This window comes from Rhincodon typus, chromosome 6 (assembly GCF_021869965.1).
Source record: "Rhincodon typus isolate 14 chromosome 6, sRhiTyp1.1, whole genome shotgun sequence".
Classification (NCBI taxonomy): domain Eukaryota; kingdom Metazoa; phylum Chordata; class Chondrichthyes; order Orectolobiformes; family Rhincodontidae; genus Rhincodon; species Rhincodon typus.
In genome coordinates this window covers 7,920,633-7,928,710 of record NC_063337.1, presented here as the reverse complement: position 1 = coordinate 7,928,710, position 8,078 = coordinate 7,920,633, and the positions used below count along the sequence as shown (strand labels likewise).

Sequence of the window (8,078 nt, the reverse complement as noted above, 5' to 3'; positions counted from 1 at the left end):
GACACAGACATGTACAGACACACACACATATACAGATACACACACATGTACAGACATACACACATGTACAGACACACACACATATACAGACACAGACGTAGAGATACACATACATGGAGACATACACACATGCAAACACATTACATACATAGACTAATACACGTACTGTACAGGACTTACATACACACAAATTCACATACACACACACTCACATCCACACACCGTCCCCGTACAACTACGGTTTCCAGACCTTTTTGCTGCATTTAATTTGTCAAACATTCAATCACAGAAAACAAGCCGTTTGTATGAAATCTATAACATTACATTGAGAAGAAAAGTCGCCGATCAAACGCACCCAGCAGCCGTGCCTGTCCGAGGCGAATACAAATCAGGGCACTATGTTAGTTTTCCCCAGCACTTACCCCAATCCGGGACAAATACAAGCCAGCTCACACAGACCCCGGGCGCTGGATTTATCTAAAGTCCTTTGGCCAGGCGAGTGTTTGTAGATTTTTTTTTGTTTTCTCAACTGACTTTTCCCCTTCACGAGTCTTCCAAATGCAAGAAAAAAAGCTGAATTAATCCACACGGCGCAGCACCAGCATCAGTTAGAGACCAGTTTGAGTTGACATATACACCAAGCTTCTCCTCTCTGGATCTTCAAGGCCAGTTTTCTGGCGTGTTTGATTTCTCTTTCCTCCAGGTCCAAGATGAGATCTTTCCTGCAAACTGAACACATTGGATGGGTCGCCGATAACTGCCCCTTCCAAATTTCCTGCGCCTTGTATTAACCTTGAGATGGAAGCGTCTCAAGCGCTGGTGAGTTGCAGAGAGACAGAGAGAGAGCTACACACACACATACACACACACACACACAGACAGACACAGGGGCACTCAGGAAAAGAGTGTGGAGCAAGGCACGGAGTTTGTGTGTGTGTGTGTGTGTATGTGCGTGTATACGTGTGTGTGTGTGTGTGTGTGTGGTTAGCGCTTTAACCCCTGCCTTTGCCCATTGCATTGACGGAGACACAGGGAGAGAGAGAGAGAGCTGAAGTAGGACATGGAGCTGGAAAAGACCAGGCGGACAGCCGGCAGTATTATTCCCCTCCCTCCCAGCCAGCTCTCTGCCATTGGACAAAAGCGAGGAGACATTTATAAACACGCCAGCCAATAGCTCGCCCTCTCCGTCTGCTGGATCAGTGCTGATACTGCTAAGTCTGAGAGAGAGGAGCAGTGAGAATCCTGCAGGTTTCTGCCATATACACCCTGCCTCATTCCCCCATCCATCTACCTATTTATCTACCTATCCATCTATCTGTAAATCTATATCTATCTACCTTTAAATCTATATCTATTTAACTATCTGAAAATCTATATCTATCCACCTATCTTTAAATCTATATCTATTTATCTGTCTGTAAATCTATATCTAACTATCCATCTATCCATCTACCTGCCTATCTATCTATCTATCCTATCTTGTCTATCTTATTTATCTATCTATTCATCTATCCATCTATCTGCTAATCTATCTAACTACCCGAAAATCTACGTGTCTGCAGATCCATCTACCTATCTATCCACCTATCTGTAAATCTCTATCTATCTGTAGATCTATCTATCTATCTATCTATCTATTTGTTTGTCTATCTATCTATCTATCTATCTGTCTAACTATCTGTCTGTTTGATTATCGATCAATCTATCTATCTCATTCAATGCATCTATTTATATTCATTTATATTTTTCAATCTTTCAATCTACCAATAATTTTTCTCTTTATCTAAATATCTATCCATCTATCAATCTTTATTTTTATCTAAAACAGGAACAGAAAGTTCTGGTGGTTGCAGGCTTTTGCCAGTGTCTGTGGAGAAAGAAAGAGAGTTAATGTTTTCCATCTGCTTTGACTCTTCTTTACCTTCTCCAGCACGTTCTGTTTTTATTTCAAAGTTCCAGCATCTACGGTAGTTTATTTATATTTATGTCTATCCCTCTCTATTTATATCTGTTAATATATATCGTTCCTTTAAATCTATCATCATTCACTTTGTTTTTCTATCTCTCTATTCATCCATATCTTTCTTTCTAACCATAATTTACTCTGTCGAAATATCCATTTATCTTTTTTTTCTGTGCACATTTGTCTTTCTATTTTAAATTTCTTATCTATCATTTATCTATCTTTCTATCCCTCAGTCTCTTGCCTTTTAAAGACACACTGCAACAATTTCTGAACAGCTCCAGTGCCAGGAACAGAGACAAAGAGGCAGCTCTGCGGCTCCCGAACTTATTGCAAGGATAAAAGTTACTCTTGTCCTGCCAAAGGAGATTGGGTGGTCTTCCTTCCCCATTGTGAGGAAGACTGCAAAGGAGATGGTGTCAAATCTCTCTTATACCATGCCATGGATTGATATGTGAATGCACCCTGTAATGTTAGATGAATGGTGTAAGCAGTTGCTCAAATCAAACTGTATCATGCATGTGTGTTGGTATGTGTATGTGCATATATATGATGCCTGTGTGTTTGCTTAGGTGTGTGTGTATGCGTGTATGTGCACACCCATGTATGTGATCTGTGTGTGTGTGTATGCGTGTATATGCACACCTATGTATGTGATCTGTGTGTGCATATGTGCACATATGCGTCTACGTGTGTGTATGTGTATGTGTGCATGTACGTGTATGTGATGTGTGCCCTCTAGGACTCAGTTCAACTAGAAAGAGTGCAGAAAAGATTTACTAGATTGCTACCTGGACTGGAAGGTTTGAGTTATAAGGAAAGGCTGGATAGGCTGGGACTTTTCTCCCTGGAGTGTAGGAGACTGAGGGGTGACCTTATAGATGTCAAATAAAATCATAAGAGGCATAGATAATGTAGACAACCAACAGTATTTCCCCATGGTAAGGGAATCTAAAACTAAAGGGCATAGGTTTAAGGTGAGAGGGGAGAGATACAAAAGGGTCCAGAGGGGCAATTGTTTCACACACAGGGTGGTGATTGTCTGGAATGGGCTGACAGAGGTAGTGGTAGAAGCGAGTACAATTTTGTCTTTTAAGAAACACTTAGACAGGCACATGGATGGGATAGGTATGGAGGAATATGGAGCAAACACAGGCAAATGGGACAAGTTTAATTGTGAAAACTGGGCAGCATGGACAAGTTGGGCCGAAGCGCCTGTTTCCATGCTGTAAACCTCTATGACTCTATGACTATATCTGTGTATGTGAGTGAGCATGTGTATGTTCATGTGTGTGTGTGTGTGTGTGAGATGTATGTATGTATGTGTGCATGTATGCATATATATGTGCGTGTGTGTGTATGTGATCTACGTGTGTGTGTTGTGTTGGAGAGTTAGTAGCGAAGGGGTGATGTCTTGAAAGGTCCACTCTTCCCAGCAGGAAGAAGGCTCCCGGTGTTTCATGGTTGTTAGTTGGCTTGCAATGGGGCAATGGTGGTGAAGTGGCAATGCCATTGGGTTAGTACCTCAGCAACCTGGGCTAATTCCTTGTGGACATGGGCATGAATCTTGCCAGGACAGACAGTAAAGTTTGAATTCAATACAAACTTGGAATCAAGTAACTGCTGTTGATTAATGTAAGTAGTCATCTGGTTCACTAATGCCCTCGGAGGTGGAAACTGCTGTCCTTCCCTGCCATGTCCAGGATACATGTGACTCCAAGCCCACAGTGGCTTAGTTAGCTCTTAACTGCCCACTGGTGAATTGGCAGTGGGCAATAGAGGTGCCTACGACCCATGAATGCTCAAACATTTTTTTTAAAAGAAAGTAATTAGGATCTGGCAATATTTGTCACTTTCTCCTTGACCCAATGGCACAAGCATATCTCAATGACGTAGGAGAAAGGATGGGCTGAATGACCTCCTGCTGCACTGTGAGATTCTGTGATTGTACAGTATTAGACACCAAACTGGTGAAAGTTCATTGAACCTGAGACAATTAACCCAGATTCTGTGGACGGAGATTTGCTGCAGTGTTAAGTGTTCCCAACTGTCTCTGCTCCTTGTACAGGATCAGCTTAATGGGTTATAATTCCTATCCAGGTCTCTGTCCATAATTTAGGAATTGATTTTAGCAGGATATGCCACCTTTTGGATGATATATTGAACTGAGGTCTCAAGCTGGCAAATGTCAAAGATCCTGTGTCATTTTTGATTGACATGTAAAGAGTAACTAGTGAGAAAGAGGTTTCAGGAATGGGGGGTTTTTGCTTCAATGTTAGGATAGAGAGAGAAGTACCTGGGCAATTTTCCACATGGTCAGGGTTGAGTTGGTCAGCCAAGCAGTATAGTTATAACACTGGCATCTTCCTGACAATGTGGAAACTTGCCTGGGTGTGTCCTGTACACAAAAAACAGGACAAATCCAACCTGGCCAATTACCGCCTCATCAGTCTCCTCTCGATCATCAGTAAAATGATGGAAGGCGTCATCAACAGCGCTTTCAAGCAGCACCTGCTCAGCAATAACCTGCTCAGAGTTCCTCAGTATGGGTTCCACAGGGCCACTCAGCTCATGGCCTCATTACAAACATGGACAAAGGAAGTGAATGCCACAGGAAGTGAGAGCAATAGCCTTTGACATCAAGGTTTCAAACAATCCAAAGATATGCAGGCTAGGTGGATTGGCCATGCTGAATTGCCTGTAGTGTTCAGGGATGTATAGATTAGGGGGATGGATCTGGGTGGGATGCTCCAAGAGTCGGTGTGGACTTGTTGGGCCAAAGGGCCTGTTTCCACACTGTAGGGATTCTATGATTCTATGATTTGACCAAGTGTGGAATCAAGGATCTCAGGCAAACCTGGAGTTAATGGGTATCAGGGGAGAACTTCCCACTGGTTACAGTCATATGTGGCACATAGAAGATAGTTGTGGTTGTTGAAGGTCAGTCATCTCAGTTCTAGCTCTGCAGGAGTTCCTCAGGGTAGTGTCCTAGCCCCAATCATCTTCAACTGTTTCATCAATAACCTTCCTTCTTTCATAAGATCAGAAGTGGGGATGTTCCCACAGATGATTGCCCAATGGTCAGCACTATTCGTGACTCCTCATTTACCGAAGCAGTCCATCCCCAAATGCAGAAGGATTTGGATAATATCCAGGCTTGGGCTGAAAAGTTACAAGTAATATTCGCATCACATTGCCAAGCAATGACCATCTCCAACAGGAATGAATCTAACCATTGCTCCCTGACATTCAATGCCATGACCATCGTCGGATCTCCTAAATCAATGTTTGGGAGTTATCAATTGCCAGAAACTGAACTGGACTAGCCATATAAAAACATGGCTTTGACAGAAAGTAGAAAGTTAAGAAACTTACAGCAAAAATGCACCTTCTTACTTCCCAAAGCCTGTCCACTATCTACAAGGCACAAGTCAGGAGTATATATCCAACACTTGCTGGATGAGAGCAGCTCAAACAATACTCAAGAAGCTTGACACCATCCAGGATAATGCAGTCTGCTTGATTGGCACCGCATCGTGTTGAGACCATCACAATTTTTCTTTTCTTATTTCCCCATTTATGGTTTGGAACTGTGAATTGCAGATGACAATTGAACTTTGTAGAGCAGCTTTTTTATTTAAGAAATGGAAAGAACAAAAGACTGATGCCTCCTGTTTGGAACTGCCTGGAAAGCAAATTACAGGTTAATTACAGCTCAAAGAACACTGTAGATGAACCAGTACCAAGATGTAGTTTCGCTCAGGGACTAACAGTCGGTTGGATGTTGAATTGGTTAATCAGGAGTGGACAGGTACTGGCCGACTAACTGCAAAGAATGTTGAAAAAGAGAGAAAAAAATGTGTGGACTGGCTCTGACTGGACATGGGGCAGGAAGCAGTTTCAATTTTGGAAGCTGCTGCACTGGGTAGCAGTTTTCTGGTTTTGTTCTTTCCAGTTATTCTCCAGCTATTGATTTGTTGAAAGTTCTGAGAAAATAACCCATCTGTAAGAAATAAATAAAAGTCTCCAGAGGTCTGACGAAGCTATTTCCATTGACTGGTGACTTTGGAATTCAAACAAGATACACATTCCTGTGTGCCTGTAATACAACCCATTGTCCAAAGATTTCACGAAGGTTTGGTATTCATTGTTTAAACAATTATCAAACTGGTGAATTACAATTCTTTCATTTTCTTTCTATATTTTGCCATTAACAGTCTCTGCCTATCTATTTTGTTGATATAAGAATAGGATTTATATTAAAAAAAGACTGGTCTTAGATCAAGGACATTAATTAGATTGCCTTGTAGCTCATAGGTGTTCTGCTAAAGTCACATTTTCAACAATAACTTGTCAATTTTTATTTAAGTTATAGGCTTAATGGCCAAGGTCTGTTATTTGTAAAGTCTGGTTCGGAACAATTGAGCAATTTTGAGGGTCATAAGTTCATAAGATAAGATATAGAGGCATAATTAGGTCACTTGGCCCATGTGCACTGCCATTCGATCATGGCTGATATGCTTCTCACTCTCATTTTCCTGCCTTCTCCCTTAACCCTTCAATCCATTACCAATTAAAAATCTGTCTAACTCCTCCTCAAACTTACTCACTGTCCTAGCATCTACCGCACTTTGGGGTAGCAAATTCCACAGATTCACAATTCTTTGAGAGAAGTAGTTTCTCCTCAACCCTGTTTTAAATTTGCTATCCCATATCCCAAGACTATGACCTCTCGTCCTAGAATGCCCCACAAGAGAGAACATCCATTCCACATTTATTTTATCTATATGTTTTATCATCTTGAACACCTCATTTTGATCTCCCCTCTCCCCATTCTTCTAAATTCTCGAGAGTATAGGCCCAAACTGTCGAACATCTCTTCATACAACAAACCCCTCATCTCTGGGATCAATCTAGTGAACAGCCGCTGAACTGCCGCCAATGCCACTGCATCTTTCCTCAAGTAAGGGGACCAAAATTGTGCACAATACTCCAGGTGCAGTCTCACCAATAATCTGTTTAGTTGCAACAACACTTCCTGACCTTTACATTCTATTCCTTTAGCTTTTTTTATTATCTGCTATACCTGCATGCTAGTTTTCTGTGAGTCATGAACAAGGACACCCAGATCCCTCTGCACCAGAACAGCCCAAAGTCTGACCCCATTTGGATAGTAGGTCGCCTTCCCATTTTTCCAAACAAAATGCGTGACCTCACACTTATCCACGTTAAACTCCATCTGCTACATTTTGGCCCACTCTCCTAACCTATCTACATACATTTGCAAGGTTCTTTTTTCCTCATTGCAATTTATCGTCCTGCCTATTTTTGTATCATCCGCAAATTTGGCTATAGAGCCTTCTTTCCCTGTATCCAAGTCATTAATGTAGATTGTAAATAGCTGGGGTCCAAGGACCAAACCCTGTGGCATTCCACTTGTTACTTCTTGCAATCCAGGAAAAAAACCCATTTATCCCAACTCTCTTGTCTTCTGTCCATCGGCCAGTCACCTATCCAAGATGGTAGATTACCCCAAATCCCATGTGATCCAACCTTGTGAATTAACCTTTTGTGTGGCACCTTATCAAACTCCTTGCAGAAGTCCAGATATATTACATCTACAGGATCCCGATTATCCACTTTGCTTGTTACATCTGCGAAGAACTCTAGCAAATTAGTCAAACCTGATTTGGCCTTCATAAAACAATGCTGACTTTCATAGATAGCATTTTGACTTTCCAAATGTCCTGATATTGCTTCGTTCATAACTGATTCTAATACTTTGCTAACAACAGATATTAAACTAACTGGCCCGTAAATTCTCACATATTGCCTCTCTCCCTTTTTAAATAAGGGAACTACATTAGCATTTTTCCAATCCACTGGAACTTTTCTCATGTCCGGGGAATTTTGGAATGTTGTAACCAATGGATCCACTATCTCTGCCACCACTTCCTTAAATACCCTAGGATGTACGCTATCAGGTCCGGGGGACTTGTCTGCCCTCTATCCTAATAGTTTGCCGAGTACCTTTTCCCTATCGATGTTGACTGTTCTAAGCTCTACCCTTTCCATTACCTCTGACTTGCCCATTTCAGTAGGAATGGTACTATTG

General features: G+C 41.7%; 1 protein-coding gene across 1 annotated transcript in view; it reads right to left on the bottom strand.

The window, feature by feature from the left end:
- Window positions 1-604, bottom strand: part of nlgn4xa (neuroligin 4 X-linked a) — a 263,708-nt gene extending 263,104 nt beyond the window's left edge. Inside the window, exon 1 of the mRNA XM_048597965.1 lies at window positions 423-604. The gene's annotated coding sequence lies outside the window, so the exon portion shown is untranslated. The remainder of the gene's footprint in view (window positions 1-422) is intronic.
- Window positions 605-8,078: the final 7,474 nt, after the last annotated feature.